The sequence below is a fragment of the Ovis canadensis genome, chromosome 13 (genome assembly GCF_042477335.2).
Source record: "Ovis canadensis isolate MfBH-ARS-UI-01 breed Bighorn chromosome 13, ARS-UI_OviCan_v2, whole genome shotgun sequence".
Taxonomy (NCBI): domain Eukaryota; kingdom Metazoa; phylum Chordata; class Mammalia; order Artiodactyla; family Bovidae; genus Ovis; species Ovis canadensis.
Window position 1 is genome coordinate 19229861 of NC_091257.1, and position 19623 is coordinate 19249483.

Genomic DNA, 19623 nt, shown 5'->3' on the forward strand with positions numbered 1-19623 from the left:
AACTCAGCAGTGGTCACAGGACTGAAAAAGGTCAATTTTCATTTCCAATCCCGAAGAAAAGCAATGCCAAAGAATGCTTAAACTACCACACAGTTGCACTCATCTCACACACTAGTAAAGTAATGCCCCAAATTCTCCAAGCCAGACTTAAATACATGAACTATGAAATTCCAGATGTTCCAACTGGTTTTAGAAAAGGAAGAGGAACCAGAGATCAAACTGCCAACATCCACTGGATCATCAAAAAAGCAAGAGAGTTCTAGAAAAATATCTATTTCTGCTTTATTGACTATGCCAAAGACTTTGACTGTATGGATCACAATAAACTGGAAAATTCTGAAAGAGATTAATGCCAGACCACCTGATCTGCCTCTTGAGAAACCTCTATGCAGGTCAGGAAGCAAAAGTTAGAGCTGGACATAGAACAACAGACTGGTTCCAAATCAGTAAAAGAGTACGTCAAGGCTGTATATTGTCACCCTGCTTGTTTAACTTATATGCAGAGTACATCATGAGAAATGCTGGGCTGGAGGAAGCACAAGCTGGAATCAAGATTGCCGGGAGAAAACCTCAGATATGCAGATGACACCACCCTTATGGCAGAAAATGAAGAACTAAAGAGACTCTTGATGAAAGTGAAAGTGGAGAGTGCAAAAGTTGGCTTAAAACTCAACATTCAGAAAACTAAGATTATGGCATATGGTCCCATCACTTCATGGCAAATAGATGGTGAAACAGTGGAAACAGTAGCTGACTTTATTTTTCTGGGCTCCAAAATCACTGCAGATGGTGATTGCAGCCATGAAATTAAAAGATGCTTACTCCTTGGAAGGAAAAGTTATGACCTACCTAGACAGCATATTGAAAAGCAGAGACATTACTTTGCTAAGTAACAAACGTCCATCTAGTCAAGGCTATGGTTTTTCCAGTAGTCATGTATGAATGTGAGAGTTGGACTATTAAAGAAAGCTGAGCACTGAAGAATTGATACTTTTGAACTGTGGGTGTTGGAGAAGACTCTTGAGAGTCCCTTGGAGTGCAAGGAAATCCAACCAGTCCCATCAGTCCATCCTAAAGGAGATCAGTCTGGGTGTTCATTGGAAGGACTGATGCTAAAGCTGAAACTCCAATACTTTGGTCACCTGATGTGAAGAACTGACTCATTGGAAAAGACCTTGATGGTGGGAAAGATTGAAGGCAGGAGGAGAAGGGGATGACAGAGGATGAGATGGTTGGATGGCATCACTAACTCAATAGACATGAGTCTGAGTGAACTCCGGGAGTTGGTGATGGACAGGGAGGCCTGGCGTGCTGCAGTCCCCAACCTCTTTGGGGTTGCAAAGAGTCGGACATGACTGAGCGACTGAACTGAACTGAACTGAGCTTTCTGGGGATCAAGTCAAATCAAAACAAATAATGAGTGTAATGTGTTTAGCACAATGTTGGGCAGGTAAAGGGGACTCAGTAAGTGTGGACTGTTATTGTGAACTATGGAGTACCTATTGTTTGCTTAGGACATTGAGTGGAAAAACTGCAATTGCTTTGGGTTGCTGTTGGGGGTAGGGAGTATATTGTACTGAAGATGTCATGGGGGAAGACGGAAGTCCATTTCCCTCTTGTCTCCAAGGTCAGATGGCATGATAGAGAACACAGGGACCAGAGGAGTGATAACTCCAGTAATTCTTGTTATGGATGTCAGTCCATAATGACTTAGGGGCAGCCCTGACCTGAGTACTGTAGAGACTTCTGGTGTGAAGCTAGCTAAGCAACAACACTTCTGCTTGTTGCTGTCACAGGACTTGTTTCTTTCCAGGTGTTCCATGGAATGCTCTAGAACATTTATGAATTGAAAAGGCTGTGCAGAATCATACTCAGAGACTTAGAGAATGAGCTTATGGTTACCAGGGAGGAAGGGTAGGGGGAGGGATAGTTAGGCAGTTTGGGATGGATGTGCGTGTGTGTGTGTTAGTCGCTCAGTCATATCTGACTCTTTGTGACCCCATGGACTGTAGCCCACCAGGGTCCTCTGTCCATGGAATTCTCCAGGGAAGAATAATGGAGTGGTTAGCCATTCCCTTCTCCAGGGGATCTCCCGAACCAAGAAGTCAAACCTGAGTCTCCCACATTGCAGGCAGATTCGTTAACATCTGAGCCACCAGGGAAGCTCATGGCCATGTACACACTCCTATATTTAAAAGGGATAACCATCAAAATCCTACTGAATAGCACAGAGCCCTCTGCTCAATGTTTTATGGCAGCCTGGATGGGAGGGGGGCTTGTGGAGAGTGGATACGTGTATATGTATTTCTGAACCCCTTCACTGTTCACCTGAAACTATCACAATATTGTTAATTGGCTATACTCCAATATAAAATAAAAGTGAAAAAAAGTTAAAATATGAAAAAAAGGCTGTACACATGGATGGTATTCTTATTACCATGTATTAACTGGTGAAGTGGTCCCACTTAGGGGACTACTTATAGACAGGACATACTGGGCACAACCCAAACTCCCCATCCCTTTTCCTTCCCATTTTGAAGCATATATTTATGCTTATTCACTGTTACTGGATCTGGAGCACAGACTTCTAGCTCTCCTATCTCTTCTTTGCTGATATCCAAAATTTCATGAAGGCTATCCTGGGATACCTAAGCAGTTGTGGGAAGAAAATGTAAGTCAGAAGTCAAAATGGGGGATGAAGGAAAATTAGGATTTGTTACAGAAATTTAAATTAAGCGTGCCACAGAGCAGGAAGCTGAATCACAGAGCATGGAAGTGAAACCCACATGCATCTGATAATGCGGACACTGTCCAGTGACTAATTACGTGTCCATGGTCCTCATGTTTTCTATGGGGTCTGTGATGCTCCCTCAAACTCACACTCCTTGTATTCACTTTTTGGCTTGTATTCTTGTGGCTGAATATTTTGTGTATGTGGAATGGGGATAATTATCTGAAGAAGCATCACCAGATGGTGAAAATGAAGACAATGGAAGATTCTGACTGTTGGTAGGCATGTGGGGTGCTGCTGGTGGGAGTCGAAATTGACACAATCCTTGGAAAAATGCTTGGAATTCTTACTAATGCCGAATATAAACCTCTCCAGGGCTCAGTAAGTCTAATTTTTGCTATGTACTCAACAGAAATGCATAAACTAGTTAGTAAAAGACGTGTAGTAGAATGTTCAAATATGCTCAAACTGGAATTACCCAAATGTCTATCAGCAGTACAACAGATTGATAAATTGTGCCATGTTCCTAGAATGGGGTGCTCTGCAGTACTGAGTATGAGAGATCTAATCTCAATTTACATCCATCAATTATAGCTAAACCAAACCAAAAATTAGAGGTAAATGCTGAACAAAAGAAGCCGGTTACAAAAAAGAACACATTGTATGATTTTAGTTATATGAAGTATTAAAGACAGGCACCGCTAATCTGTGCTGTTTAGAAGTCAGGATGGTGGTCACCTTGGAAGACTAGCGACCAGAGGAACGCACAACCAGAGGCTTCTCGTGTGGGTGACTCGTGTTCTCTTTCTTAGTCTGGGTGTTGGTTGGTTGCAAAAGTGTGTTCAGTTTGTGAAAATTCACTGAATTGTAGGCTGAAGTGTATTTTTCAGTATATTTCCAATGTTACGTTTCAATATGTTATTAAAATGTTGGCAAGAATAAGTTCATTATTTCTACTGTATTTACCTTGCCATTCTAGAGAGAATTAGCAATTTTTGTGTCACCAAGCTGGCCAGCTAAGTCAACCAGCTACAGACAATTCCTGCAGTCCTTAAATTTATACAACATTTCAAACAGAATAGAAAATTTTCATGTCATTATTTCAGGATGATAGAATCAATGTCTTCATCTAAAAGCTGAAGCTATGGGAGGGAGCTTTTTTTAATTTTAAAATGCTAATCCAATGCAGCGATAGATGGGATTTCATAAAGTAGCAAAAACTCGAAATTATTAGAGTGATACTGTAAGAAAAACATATCTACAAAGCAAATGTGCATTTTTCAAATAATTTTGAACCCAAAATTTCATGTGGATCTCTTAATAAAGAGCAGGGAAAATTGACAACATAAATCTTCAAAATCTGAGGCTAGAAATATTACCCTCATAGGGCTATTGCAAGTATTAAAGAAGATCTTGCATATAGTAAGTTTCCTGACAGTGGCAGGCACTCAGAGCACCGGCAGTCCGAAGCCCCTGATTGAACTTGAAATCAGGGAAAGGAGGAAAAATAAACAATTACTAAGCAAGCATTATGTGTCAAGTGTTACTCATAAATTCATAAGCAGCTGTGTAAGTCATCTTACTTAATCTGCTATCCACCCTGTGGGATAAAAGTGGCTTTCCCCATTGTCCACGTAAGGTCAATGTGGTTCAGAGAGCCAGGTAGGTGACATCACAGAACCATAGGAAACACAGTGATATTTGAAGCCAAGCTTGCTTCCTTCCAAAGCTCATTCTGCAAGAGCTTTCCACCTCCCAATTAGGTAGGAAACTAACCAAGTTGTAGTGTAATTTTCCTAAACATAGCGGTTTCCTCCTGAGGTAGGAATCATCTGCTCAGCTGGTTTCCATAGTACCATTTTCCTTGTTGAGTTGACTTAGCAGTAAAATACTTTTTGAATAAAGTGGGCAGAGGGTTCCAGAGGACAGCAGGGAAGTCTCAAAGGACCTTGTGATTGGGGCTTGCACTGTTGGAGTTGTTATGCTTTGCAGTAATTGCATATTGAATAAATAATTCCAATTTCCACAGAGTGGGATGTCTGGACCCTCTGACTTTTACTACTTATTGACTTATTTTATCAGGTTTATCAGTTTAACAACTAAAACACACTTTCCTCTGGTCAAGAGTTTCCCAGGAGTATATTAGAAAAAGTGGTAGATACAAATTTGTTAATATCCACTTTCACCTCTGCTCAAAGAAAAATAATAAGTCCAGGTATGGGCCAAAAATAACTTTTACTGAAATAGGTCTGGAAGCTCAACTCTGGTCCTTGCAACCAAGATGTAGTGTGGACTGTTTTCTTTGCAAATTAGAACTTTGCCAATGTCTGCTGGCCTGATGCCTCTGACAGCTACACAGAGAAAGGCGTGGGAAGATGACATGGCAGAGGGACCCATACCTGTGATTCCAAGCACCATTTTGTTGTTATTTAGTTGCTCAGTCATGTCTGACTTCTTGAACCCCTATGGATTGTAGCCCACTAGGCTCCTCTATCTATGGGATCCTCCAGACAAAAATACTGGAGTGGGTTGCCATGCCCTTCTCCAGGTGATCTTCCCTACTCAGGGATCGAACCTGTGTCTCCTGCCTTGGCAGTCTGATTCTTTACCACTGAGCCAACTGGGAAGCCCAATCTTCATTTTAGACCCCTGTAATATACCTGCTCTTTTAATTTAGAAAGAGAAAATCAACATCATGGAGGTCAAGAAACATCCTTACTGCTGCATAAATATTAAATGATAGAATCAGAATGTCAGTCTATCTTATGGACTGGCAACTTTACTCTGTAAAGGGCCAGTTAGTAAATGTTTCAGCTTTGTGGGGCATACAGTCTCTGTTACAACAACTCAATTCTTCTGTTGTGGTCAGGGCAGTCGCTGACAGTCTATGAGGAACTAGATGTGCCTATATTCCAATACAGTTTTATTTATGGACATTCAAATTTGAATCTCATAAATTTCTTGTGTGTCTCCAACTCATATATGTTCTTGAATTTTTTTAATTATTTAAAAATGTAGAGACCATTTTCAGCTTGCAGGTATACACAAACAGGTGTGGAGCCAGATTTGGCTCACATGCCATAGTTTATTGACTGCTGTTTTTTTTTTTTTTTTTTTCTGATCCCAAAGCTCAGGCAAGCTATTTTGACTTAGCAACTGGTTTTATCTTACGTTCCTTGGAATCAGAACCTCCCTGTGAAGCAAGACTTGGCTTTATATTCAATATACTTTGACTTTTGAAAGGAGACCTTTGGCACACAGTAGAGGATGATGAGGCTTCCCTCATGGCTCAGACAATAAAGACCCTGCCTGCAATGCAGGAGACCCAGGTTTGATCCCTGGGTTAAGAGGATCCCTTGGAGAAGGAAATGGCAAGCCACTCCAGTTTTCTTGCCTAGAGAAGCCCATGGATAGAGAAGCCTGGTGGGCTACAGTCCATGAGGTCTCAAAGAGTCAGACATGACTGAGCAACTAATAAACACAGGTATAGGTATGAAAGAATGGTGAGTATGTGTGTGTGTGTGAGAGAGAGAGAGACAGAGAGAGATGGAGAGAGAGAGAGGGAGAGGAAGGAAGCACAAAGAACAGACAGCAACAAGAAACCATTTTTTCCCTCATATCAACTGACAGATATAGACACTCCCTTTTTTAAAATCTAGAATGTCTTGCTACCTGTTTTCTAAAATAGGAGGGAATTAAAGTATTGTCAGCATGAAGATTGATTTTATTATAATGAATAGGCAGAACTGTTTGTTTCTGGTGGGTGCAATTCAATGGATGTCTCACTTGGAATTTGTAAATCTTATCACTGGGTCATGAAAGGTCATGGGGCTTTGCAGGTGTTGTCTAACTGAGTCTTATGGATGGTATCTGCTGGGGTCCTCTGTGTTATCTACTGCTTCATTAGGTTCTGGGGACGTCAATTCATGGGTCCGGAAGGCATAGCTGTGTTCATGACTGAACCAAGAGGAATCTTGGCACAGGTTCACCCAGGACAGGCAGATACCATTGGAGGACTGTGCATGAAGTGAGGGCAGAAATAATTGGCATTGTGAAATGTTAAACTGGTAGGAATCCTTGGGCAAACCCACCTTGTGAGAAAATGGACATCTAGATGTTAGCCAATTCGTGCTAAAGCCAAGGCTGATATTTGCACAGATATTGATTTTTTTTTCTCTATTTAGAATTGAGGTTAGTTTAAGATGTTCAAAAGGCCTTAAGCTTGGTTTCCCCATAGAGATTTCAAAATAACAATATCAAGTCATGCAATAAGGGAAGGAAGCCCCAAAGAGTTCTAATTTCCCCCACTATGACTATTTGTGATGCTTTATAAAATGACAAAAATCAAATTCAAAGGGAGAATTGTTTTTTCCTACTTTGTAGTACTTTAGCAATCAATGGTTGGTTGAGCCCTTCCCCAAAGCCTCTTGATTCATTTTTGGTGACATTCCTAGGGAACTCCCACAATATCTTGTGGGTCTATGGAAACCATGTGTAAGCCTCCAGTGTATCATGTACATCAGAGACCTATCACATGGAAACGTCCTGTTCCAAGAGTTCCTTGGAACTTTGGAAGCATTTTTCTTATAAAGCCATGTTCCAAAGAATGGTTATCTCCCTAGGTCATCAGAAAACTTCCTGAAACCCCTTGTGGCTGAACTGCAATGAGAGAGCTCAGAGGCTGCTGAGGCCCCAACTGCTAAGCCTTGGTGAGGCAGCTCCTTGGTTTGGGAAACTCTAGGGACTCGGCTACATCCTGTCCTCCTCCTTTTGGGAGCACTTGGCAGCCACTGAGTGGCGAGAGGAGGAGGGCCTGTGGGAGGGGGGGCTGAGAGCAGAGAGCTGAGGCCTCCTTTGGAAACAGTCTAGGAAGGCTCCATGTTAAAGGGGAAAGGAGGAGACAGGAAACCTCCATTAAATTGTTTATAAGTTGAATTGTTTCTAAGGCCGGAACTGACAACTGTTTTTACAAAGTAAAAAAGGAGGCAATGAGCTCCACCCCCTTCATTTAGGCATCTCCAGTGCTTAAGAAGATCAGAGTACAGTTTTCTTTGGACAGATGGGTTTCAAAAATTTGAATGTTGGGCAGTGTATGTGAAGTCGCTCAGTTGTGTCCAACTCTTTGCGACCCCATGCACTGTAGCCTACCAGGCTCCTTAGTTCGTGGCATTTTCCAGCCTAGAGTACTGAAGTGGGTTGCCATCCTTCTCCAGGGGGGATCTTCCCAATCCAGGGTTCGAACCGGAGTTTCCCGCACTGTGGGCAGACACTTTACCATCTGAGCCACCAGGAGGCCTCTCTTCTAATCTGAAGATTTTGGAGGTTACTGCTGATGCTGTTTGAATAGGACTGTGATATTCACGGACTGTGGAGTGGTTCAGATTGCTGCCTAAGCAAACAATTATTTTGTTTTTGCTTCTCCGGTTGACAAGGGAATGTGTTTTGCATTCTATCAGCTGGCCTTTTATTGTTTTTCATGTTGGGACAGATGTTCTTTGAGAGGTGGGGTCTTGTTTGAGGAAATGTCAGGCTGTCCAGCTTAGATTTATTGGTGACTGTGGCAGGTGCCAAATGTTTCAAGAAGTTGGTGTATGCATTTATTTTCCTCTCCTTTGGAAGATTTTTCTGGAACCAGGATATGTTCTCTTCAGGCAGAAAGCAAATATATTATACTTAAACCAGTGTATGATAGAAAAACCTAAAGAAGGCTTGTAGTGGATGCATTTACATCATCTGAAAGGCATTTTATGCACCAAGCTCCAAAGCCAGGAAAGGCAGCTAAACAAGGAACAGTCTTTTCAGGCATAGGCTTGCGGTGTATGATGTCTGGGTGGGCCAATGAGGCATGATTTACGCGGGTATCGTAAGTCTGGCTGGTTCTGAAATATTTGTCCTCTGATGTCCAGAAATTCCCATCTTTGGCACAGTCCCCAGAGAAGCACTGACTTAGCCCAGCTTTCTCACCATGACCCCCATGAGCAGGTCAAATTCAATGTGAACCTTTTGGTGGGGAATGCTTTGGAGGCTTATGTTTTATCCTAAAAATTGCTAGGAATTTCCATCCTTTCCATAACATGTTTTACCTACTCTTAAATCTTTGACTAAAGCTGATGTTCCAGGAAGATGGGCCACATTCATCCCGCAGCCCTGAACACTCCCAGGAATACTGTCTTGTCTCCTCCAGAGCAGGGAGATCTTGTTTTGAGAAACGAGAATTTCAAGCATTATCCAATTGGTGGTCCAGCCGTTGTCCTTTGAAATGTACAAATCCTCCCTTGGAACAATCATGTGTGAGTTCCTTTTTACATGAGGAGGAGAAAATTTGTCACAGGAGTTAATTGCCATTTTGGAAAACAGCACTCCGGCCTCTGAGGGCTTGGAAACTAGAAAACCTTCGGTGATGATAAAGGGGGAGGCTTGAAAATAGAAGGGTAAACTTGGGTGGAGATGTGGGGAATCTGGTCGAAGGAGGAGGTGCGGGGTGGGGCTGAGGGAGAAACAGGAACCAAAAAAAAAAAAAAGGGTGTCGGTGTAAGGGGCAAATTTTGCCTGAGGTTTTATTTAAAAATGGCTTTTCATTCTTCCGAATCAGTCTCCAACCTCAATTCCGTTCTTTAGCTTTGACTCCAATGCCTGAATTCCAATGGCAGCATGTCCACCTGGAGACCCAGGTCAGCAGAGCCTCGATGTTAACTCACCTGTGTGCGGCCCTGCCCACCCTCTCCTCTGCTGCTTCTCTGCTTGGTGGTTCCTAGGCAACTCTTTGGCTTCATTTCTGACACCACCGACTATGTGTTGCAGACTGGAGCCTGGGAGTCTGCATTTTTTCCTTCTCCCAACCTCTCAGGCACACATCCAATTGATCATGAAATCTAACCAAGGAACCTCAGAAACAATCTTTAGTTTTCTGTAGAAACTAGGGTTCCTGCAGGAATCGCTCAAAGGGCTGCGTGGCAGAGAGATTTATGAAGAGCCCGCTCACAGAGCAGGGATGAGGAAGCTGAGAGTGAACAACTGAAGACCCAGGGACAACCGTGGGATGCTATTAACACTCTGGGGGAGAAGGGGCAAGGGCAGCTGGGGAATTCTTACAGGTCCCTTATGTGTGAGCTTGAGGGTCTGGAAGAAGGGCCCCAGAGCCCCAGTTCGAGTTCCCTGAGTCACACAGCAAATTCCCACTGGTGATCTATTTTACACGTTACATACTAGGCATGACTAGTCTTGTGTGCAAATCATAACTGTCTTTGGGTATCTTTCTAGTTTTAAAAGATGATGCATGGTTTTTCTTTTTCTACAAAACTTCCCCATCTTTGCTCAAGGCTGGCTTTAAAGGAACCTAGCCTGAGACATTTTAGTGTGCTCTTTCAGCACTGACTTGCCTTTGAATATGCTGTTATTTGTGTTTGGGTTCCCCTTTCTTTTTATAAATATTTGAAATGATAAAGGGAAAAAGAAAGAATAAAATGTTAAAGCCTCCTTCATTACCAATGCCTGCCACATACCTACATAGGCCATTTCACATGACTGAAATCACATACATATTGTAGTGTGACTTGCTTCTTGTTTTAATAATATACCTTTATATTCCAGGATATATTTTGGATATACTATAATTATTTAAACATTTGTGTTATTGATGAATGATTAAGGTGCTGATACTTTTTCCTCTCTCATAGAAAATGCTACAATAACTGTGTACATGTCTTCGTACACGTGTTAGTCATCTTGCGGATAAGAGTTTCTGCTCGGATTTTTTTAGTTGTAAGAGAAAACACCCTAACCAGTTTAAGCAGAAAGCAAACCTAAGGGTGGAGATGGTGGATCTGGCCTTAGAATCAGCTGCTGGGGCTCAAGAGGTCCCATCCACTCACCCCCAACTGCTGTTGTCCTCTGTGGTGCTCTGTTCCCAAGGCCTTTTCAGCGGCGAAGCGGCAGCCAGGGATTCTACGCTGTGCCGCTCAACACTCTAAGCCCATTGGAAAACAGAGGGCAATTTTCTTTCAGTAGTCTTAGGAAATGTCCCCAGATTGTGTCACTTTGATTCACACACCCATCCCCAAACCAATTCCTGTGTCAGGAGGCATGCAATGCTTTTGTTGGCCAGGCCTAGGAACACACCCCCTAGTAACCTGAATTGAAGATGGGGCAGGGGGAGATTCCCCAGCATTACTCTTGCTCTTATTTCTAGAAGGGGGAAGGAACACTGCCTCTCAGGAGAGGGAACCATCATGGGCCCTTGCAAATTGAAATATAGGGTTAGAGTATGCATTACAAACTTTTGATAGCTGCTGCCAGATAGCTCTCTTGAAATTGTACCTCAATTTATATTCCCAGCACCAGTAGGATCCACAGTCCCTTTATCTACAGTCTTAAGACACTGAATGTTATCAGTATTTTAAATTTTAACTGAACAGAGGGCTAAAAATGCTATATCACTTTTTAAATTTGATTCCTCTGATGCCCAGTGATAGTAAGTACCCTTTCATAGGTTGAGCCAATCTTTCCATTTCTTTTTCTGTGAAATCCCTGTGTATATTTTTTGGTCAACATTTTATTAGGTTTCTTTTTTTTCTTACTGTTTGTATCAGCTCTTTATATATTAAGGACTTTAGGAGTGTGAGCTTCTTGAAGGTGGAGACTAAAAAATGAGTGAATGAATGATTGAGAGAATGAGTGAATAAATGAGTGAGTTAATAGTTTCCTTTTTCCTGTTTGGTAGTAGGACCTGAGGGATAGTGAAATATCCCTTTTCCAGTAGATTTTTCTGGAAATTTCCCTATAGAGTTTCTCAGTAAGCTTTTTTGTAGGCTGTGAGGAACAACTGAATCAAGTTAATATGGGGAACATCATTCTGCATTCCTTTTCAGAAGTTTCCCTCATATTCTCTTGCCCTCACACATCCCATGGATAACTGCACATGACCTACTGTGTGTGGTTCAGTCTCACACACACATCCACCCGCTCTGAAGCAAAGGCCCTAGAGCTCTGTTGAGACCCGTGCCTGCCACGGGAGTCAGCGAGTACGTTGCCTGGTTAAACATCCATCCAGGATTTCAGAGGGACTTGAAAATGATTGTTTTGGCTAGAATCCTGGGTTTGAGGTTTCTTCATGTAGGACTCTGAAAAAAGGTTTTGGAAACATCTCTAATCCCAAAGTATGTATTTGGGAGGCTGCCTTCGCCATTACCCACCTAATAATTTCGGCTCCCAGGGCCGTCTCACCCAAGGGCATTCACTGCTTTGGCCGAGTCAAAAGGAACTGATGCGGGGAACGGAGGACCTGGGTTCCAATGCCGTTCTCAGTGGGCGTTATTCACCACCTGAAGCCCCGTTTTCCTTATCTTAAAATATGATGGTTGAAATGGACGACGTCTATGTCCCTGCCCCACTGCAATATTCTGAGTGCGATTCCGAATTCTGCTCTGCCACCAACCGTGTGCCTCGGAGCTTTGCCCATTACTCATGAGAATGTCAACATCTGGGTAAATAGATATTTTGGGGTCAGCTCTAAAAAACCCCAAAGTACGTACTGCATGTTGATTTTGGCATGTGGACAAGCCTGAGCAGGACCGTGTCAAGCATTTCACCACGATAGCTGCTGAAGGGAAGGCCCAGGGCAGCGGTCTGGGTAGCTGTTGGGGTGATGAGACCAGTGGGGTCCTGTGGCACAGATGACTCTGCAGGAGAGGAGGCAGTGAAAGGCCTGGGAGTAAATCTACGAATCATAAAAAAATCATTAGACCCATGTTGGGAACTGCTTATGACACTGTCTCAAAGCCACATTCTCAGGCAACAGGGAAAGCTGTAAATAGATCCACAGTTATCCAAGCATAGCAGAATAAAACTACAGGACGCCAAGTCAAACAGGCTCAGCCAACGTTTTGGGTGAAATCGTTGAATATTGCTCAGGCTTTCAGAGTGGGAGGGTCTGTTCAGAAGACTCTTGACTGCGGGTCCCTAGGAGACAGCTCCAGGCAGCTCGGCTGGCTCTGCCCTCCCACCAGGAGCCAGCTCAGTGCAGAAAAACCAGAGGCAAAGACACTTTCTAAGGGGTGGCCTCATCCCTGGAGGACTTGTAGCATCGCTCTGTTGTTACTCAAGTGAAAAAAATGTAAAAAGCATGGGAGGCTCCCAAGCCTCCATGACTGAGAATTAGAGTAACATGGTGGCATCTCAAAAAACTTTTAACGTAATTTCAAACTCCTAGAAAATTTGCAGCTGTACTGTACACCCTTTACATCAGTGTTTGACCAATTCTCCCTCCCATCCTTTCTCTCCCTCTTTCTCTCTTTTTCTTCTTTCTTTTCCTTCTGTCTTTCTCTTTCCTTCTTTCTTTCCCTCTTGCTTTTTTTTGTGGTATTGCTTTCTCTTTCCTTTCTTATATACATATATATTCCTCCAGGAAGGTTTGCAGATAACTTGTATAATTAATGACTCTTTAAATATTTTAGTGCATATTTCCATATTTCCTGAAAATGAGGACGCTCTCTTATATAATCATTGTGCCATTATCAAAATTAAGAGTTAACACTGACACGGGACTACTATCTAGATGTCACTCAGATCCCCAATTGTCCTAATAATATTCTTTACAGTAACAGAAAATCCAGGATCCCATATTGCCTTTAGTCTGTTTTCATCTGGAAGAGCTTCTTAGTCTTTCTTTGTCTTTTGTGATATTTTTGATGAATACAGGCCAGTTATTTTGTGGAATGTCCCTCAATTTGGGTCTGTCTGATGCTGTGGAATTTCCTTTCTGCTTCGTGCACTGCCTCCTGAAGTGCAAATGCCTGGTTGGGATGTGACTGGCTGCAGGAAACTGCTTCCCCAGTCCAGCAGTCTAGAGCTCATGCAAACTCCCCTTTGCCCTGTCTTGGGGGTTTCCTCTCCATTCTCCTCAACCACTGTTTCTTCTCCTGCAAGCATTGTGGAAAAGTCAGATAATTTGCTTGCTGGAATTTGGGCTCACCATATAGTTGCCCATAGACACAGTGCTGAATATGGCAGATGATTCTTTGGTTCTATCAGAATTATACAGAAGAGCATTAAATACCCAGTAAAAGGCTGTGGAACAGATTCAAGATGTGTAACTTAGGTTCTTTGGGAAAATAAACTTTGAGTTCTAAACAAATCTATGCACAAATTAACTTCTGGAGCTTATAATGGACTCTGCAGGGGGTTTCTATTTGTTTTATGATTCAATTTTCTGTCATACAATTCCATCTTGGCCTCTGCTTGAATGGATTTCATTACTGAGGCCCCCACATAGCTTTCCTCTAAAGCAGTTTTCCCCTACAAGTTGATCCCATGTCATGAAATCTGGAAATGAAAATGATACAAGCTTCCAGTGAATCTATACATGATTTATCAGCTCACTGACCCTGACATTTCACTAACAAATGAAGGAGGTTGGAAGAATATGGGAAGAGGTGGGATGAGAGACCTCTCTCACCAAGTGTTTCGTCTGTGACTTGACACACAATTGAGAGTGTTCTCAAGGACTAGGACTTTTCACGGCAAACCTGCCAGTCAGCTGAGGAATTTTCTTGATGTGAACCACAGTCAGATTCTTAGCAGTGCAGTGATTGTTACAAATTGCAATTGAATCTGGGAATGGTTTCCAGTGTCACCCCTGAAAAGGACCTTGGCAAGTTCATCTGGTAGGAGGGACATCTCCAGTTTTAACCAGAAAACAGAAGCCAACATATATAAATACTTGAATGAATAACTTAATTCTTAGGACACAGATCAGAATTAAATCAGTTCTTGAAACACAGTTCCAGTGATCAGGTCTTTGGAATCATGCAAGACTTGCAGAGTTCCATTTCTGCGTCATGTGAAGAACAAGCTCATGTTTTACAAGCCATTGGTGACTGTGGATAGACCTCCTTTTCAATCAATCAGTCAATTATTATTTTAGGGACAGTGTAAAGAATATCTGTTCTAGAAACCAGAAGGATGATATCCTAATTGTTAATCACTTGCTGGGAACTAGGTACTAAGACACTACAGAGCCCCAGGGTTAGAAATAGAAATGAAAAATAATCCTTATTCACAATGAACAGTGACTGTAGGAGAAGAAAAGATAAACTAAAACAGAGATAATTCCTCTTTGAAGCGCAGCATGAAGAAGTAAGTGGCTTCTGGTGCTAGTGGCAAAATAAAATCCACCTGCCAGTGCAGGAGATGTGAGAGTCATGGGTTTGATCCCAGTCATGGGTTTGATCCCTGGAGGAGGGCATGGCAACCCGCTCCAGTGTTCTTGCCTGGAGAATCCCCTGGACAGAGGAGCCTGGTGGGCTACAGTACATAGGGTTGCAAAGAGTCAGACATGATTGAAGTGACTTGCATGCACGCACGCATGAAGCATTAAAAATGAAAGAAGAATAGAGGGTTAGGTAGAGATGAACAGTAGCTAACTCAGCTAAAATTGGTGTAAGGAAAACTATGGTGAGAACGCCCAAAGGAGGTTATGACTAAGCTGAGTTTGCAGAATGGAGAGAAGCCAGGCAGGTGGATGGGGAAGGGAAGGGAGCCACAGGCAGAGGTCATAGCATGTTTAGCACTTAATGGGGCTGATGGCTGGGACTTTGGGGGACTGTAAGCTGTTCCAGCTGGGTGGAGGTGGGGGAGAAGCAGGAACTGAAGCTGAAAGAATCGGAAAGGGAAGATCAGGGAGACCTTGTAAATCATGGAAGACACTCGAAATGTCATCTCAAGGTTACTCAGAGTCGTCAAAAGGACTTCAGAAAAAGGTAGAGGTTGCTGAATGGCAGGCGTTGGAGGGGTCAGAGATATAGAGGCAGGCAAAGCAGCTAGGACACTGTTGTAATAGAATATGGAGCAATAATAATGACCTAAATTAAGATAATGGCTCTGAGAATAAAGGAAATAGTATAGATTAGAAGGGTGTTTCAGAGATGGAGGCATTAAGACTTGGTGACTGATGGGATATGAAGTTTATGAAGAAGCATCAATTAAGGATGACACTAAGATTTCAGCCTTTGGTGACTAGAAAAGGGGTGATATTACTGTTCTCTACAATAGAGAAACTACTAGCTGCTTTGCAGGAGAAAAAAGATGTTGCCTTCAGATTTTTGTGCATATGGAGTTTGATGTGCCGGAGGGACATCCAAGTGATGATACAAGAAGTTGGAGGTTGGGTTCCAGATCACTGTAAGAACTAATGTTGAAGAAAAGACATTTGGATGCTGTTGGTACAGAGGTGGTAATACAATGAATAGGAACAGATGAGCCCAGGAAAATGTCTACAGTGAGACAAGAGGGATTCAGTGAACAAGCACTTCAAGGGTGGGATTAGGAAGAGGATTTTGACAAGGAGAGACTGAAAGGAAGCAGTAAGAGAAGTAGGCGGAAAAGCAAGAGACAGGGCGTTCATTGAAGATGGCCAAGGAGCAAGTAGGAAGGGCATCGTGGAGGCATGGATGTCTTATGACAAAGTGAAAAATGGCTTTATTGTAAGGTTTGCCCATCACAGGTCATAGGTGCCCTTAAGGAGAGAGCTTTCTGTGGATTGGTGGGGGCAGAAGAGGCTGGTTGAGGAAGAGGGGAGAGTTAGTGTAGGTGAAACTGTCCAGCAGCTTGTTGGAGAGAAGGCATAAAAGATAGTAAGAGGGTACAGGTTCTAGATGAGGGGGTAGTGAGGGAAATCTGACTTATATGCTGGAGTAAAACATCCAATGGATAAAGATTAAGGAGAAATTTGAGGAGGGAAAGAGCCAAAGATGCTGCATCTAATGCAGTTATAGGACCCTGGACAAGAACCTTCACCTCCCTAAACTGCAATCTTTTTTGGTTTTTCCTTTACTTCACTAGTACATTTTGGTGGTGTGCTCTGTGTTGGTACCGGTAGATTGCTTAATTCTTCTTACTGATTGCATATTATTCCATTGTATGAATTACCTGTAATTTATTTAGCTGGCTCCTTAACGATGAGTCAGATGGATTACATGGTTTCCAATATTTTGCTGTTATAGGCAATTCTATTATATCTCATTTATCACATGTGCAGTATATCTATAGAATACATATTTAGAAATGCTATTGCTAGGTCAAAGGGCATGTGAAATTTTAATGTGGAGAAATTTGAACAAGTTTGAAAATGTGCAGAAGGAAGGGCAATGGGTTTGGGCCTAATGCATCTCCTGATTATTCACCAGGAGGTGAATAATAAAGTAAGAGGGACAGGAAGATGAAAGCAGATAGTGGCACAGCTTAGTGGACCTTTAGTCCAGTGAAAAGGTGTCTCAGGACACAATTAGGCGTGAACATCACTCTTCTGTAACCGAATGGCCATAGTGCGGCCAGTGCTCCTAACGATCCCTAGCCTATGATGATCCCTAGGTCCATGATGTTGCACCTGAACTTTGTACAGCAGAGGCCCAACTCCAAGGCAAAGGTCAGTATCTTCCTATTAGAGGAGAAGCTCTCTCAACTCTTACTTTAGAAGCTTGTAATCCCAGGCAACTGACCTCTCTGAAGCCAGGTCCTGGATTAAGCTATAAAATAGAAACTTCAGGGTGGAAGGAGCAAGTTGTGAGACTAGTTAAGGAACATATCAAAGCCAGAACAGTAGCAGAGAAACCAATCTCCATTCAGATAAAAGTCTGGTATCTCTGCAGCTCCAACCTCCAACCCCCGTCCCCTAACAGGAAAGAGATGAGATAGACAATGCAAGAAGTGGGTATCATGAAAGCAAGAAGGTGTCCAATCCCTTGCAATCAACTCCCTTTGGAGCTCCAAACTTTAACTACATTTCCAGGGCCAGAGTCTCCCAATACTGGATGATGTTTCTACAAGGAATTAGGTGTTTGTTTCAATAAGGAAAAATAATCTAAGAAACCATGTCTGGTAGCAGGGCACCCCCTTCTTTTATCTCCTACACTTTAATCTATGAGGCATTTCCCATGCATTAGCAGGTGAAGTTAAGGGAGGAAATGGGGCCAGAGGGGAACGTTTGCATTACCCTGGAAGACAAGATAGTAGAGTGAAGAAAGAGCTATGGGCACCCATTCACCCTATTCCTTTATCAAAGAGCACTGGAGGCGGATGTCTCTTTTCCTAATTTAATGTTTCTGGGGTTCAGGAAGTACTGTGTGCAGCACTAGAGAGCCGTGGGGCCTGGACCTACTCCTCCATTCTCTGGTTGAGTGACCATAGGATTAACCCAAGGAGGCTTAGAATCTGCATTTATAAAACAGGAGTAATAACAGTACACGCATCTCAAAGATAACATGAGTAGAAACTTTACATACTGCCTGGCACATATTGGCTAGTTAATACATATTAGCTACTATCATTACCAAGAATCCCACTGCGCCAGCTGTGTTGCAAGTTGGTTGGTACCAAAGCCAGTGTTACAGTACCCATTATTACAAACCTTCAGACATCATCATCTCTGTGGATTCTCCTCCCTGCAACATGTATAGATTCTGTCTGTGCAGACATGGCCCAGAAAATTATGCAGCAGGAAGATAGAATGCAACTGTATAGCCAGAAGTTAGGCTAGTGGTTTTTTTTTTTAATTTTATTTTTTTAAATTTTTTATTTATTTTTTCTACTTCGATTTATTTTTTATTTATTTAGTTTTTTATTTTTTAAATTTTAAAATCTTTAATTCTTACATGCGTTCCCAAACTAAAGTGTATTCCTTGAACCAGCAGAATCAACATCACATGGGAACTTGTTAGGAGCGACAACAGACCTTCCCAATCAAAATCTCCAGGTCCCCTACCCTATCCCTCAAAGCCCCAGGAGATATTGAGATTATACTAAAGCTGGAGAAGACTCTTGAGAGTCCCTTGGACAGCGAGGAGATCAAGCCAGTCAATTCTAAAGGAAATCAACCCTGAATATTCATTGAAATGACTGATGCTGAAGCTGAAGCTCTAATACTTTGACCACCGGATAGAAAGGGCTGACTCATTAGAGAAGAGCCTGATTCTGGGAAAGATTGAGGGTAAAAGGAGAAGAGGGCAAGGACGAGATAGTTGGATGGAATCATCAGCTCAACAGACATGAGTATAAGCAAGCCCTGGGAGACAGTGAAGGACAGGGAAGCCTGGCATGCTGCAGTCCATGGGGTCACAAAGAGTCAGACAGACCTGTGTGACTAAACAATGACAACAAAGTGTGAAAGCCACTGAGTTAAACTCTGGGATGCCATTCCCTACTTCACACAGAAAGAGCAGAGTGGACAGAGAAATCCAAGATGGCGGGCCTGAAGCTCACAGCCACGTTTGGATGAATGACTTAACAACCTTGCCTATTCCTGAACACTCTCTGCTATGGCTGGGAACGGCCTGTCAAACTGCAGATTTTTCCTTTTCTCTTTCTCTCCACACTTCTCTCCCACAAGACACAAGATAGTTCCTGCCCAGGCATCTCAGATTACCATTTTTTTTCCTCAAAGCCAATTAAAGGTCTCTAATCCCTCCTGTGTTTACCTAAAGGATGAATTTGATCGGAAGAGATGAACAGGAAGGGCAAAATCCTAGAAGGGCTTGGGAAAGGAAGTTTCTGCTCCAGTGGTGGGAACACACCCTTTCTCACTAAGCTACTTACGAACTGGGGAATTTTTTGAATTACAATTCTCTATCCAGCCTGACTTTCATCTCAAGCCCACAATCGTGCTTTCAAAGGCAGTGCCTGACTTTATTCTTAGTATTAATACTTAGGAGATCTTTTTCCCCAAGAACATCTCAGGAATCCCCAAAATGAGAGTTCAAATCATTTGAATTATTCCTTTTCATAGGTTGAAAGGAGGTGAATATCAGCAATTTTTTATGATTAAATGTAATATATGGACCCAAGAATGTTTATATGGGACCCACAATTCTGTGTTACTCAGGTTATTTTTTGAAGACTTCTGG

The 19623-nt window shown here is 42.5% G+C and overlaps 1 long non-coding RNA gene across 1 annotated transcript in view; it reads left to right on the top strand.

The window, feature by feature from the left end:
* The window catches only part of LOC138417282 (uncharacterized), a 184964-nt gene that overhangs the window by 1821 nt on the left and 163520 nt on the right, over positions 1–19623 (top strand). The gene's annotated exons all lie outside the window — the stretch shown is intronic.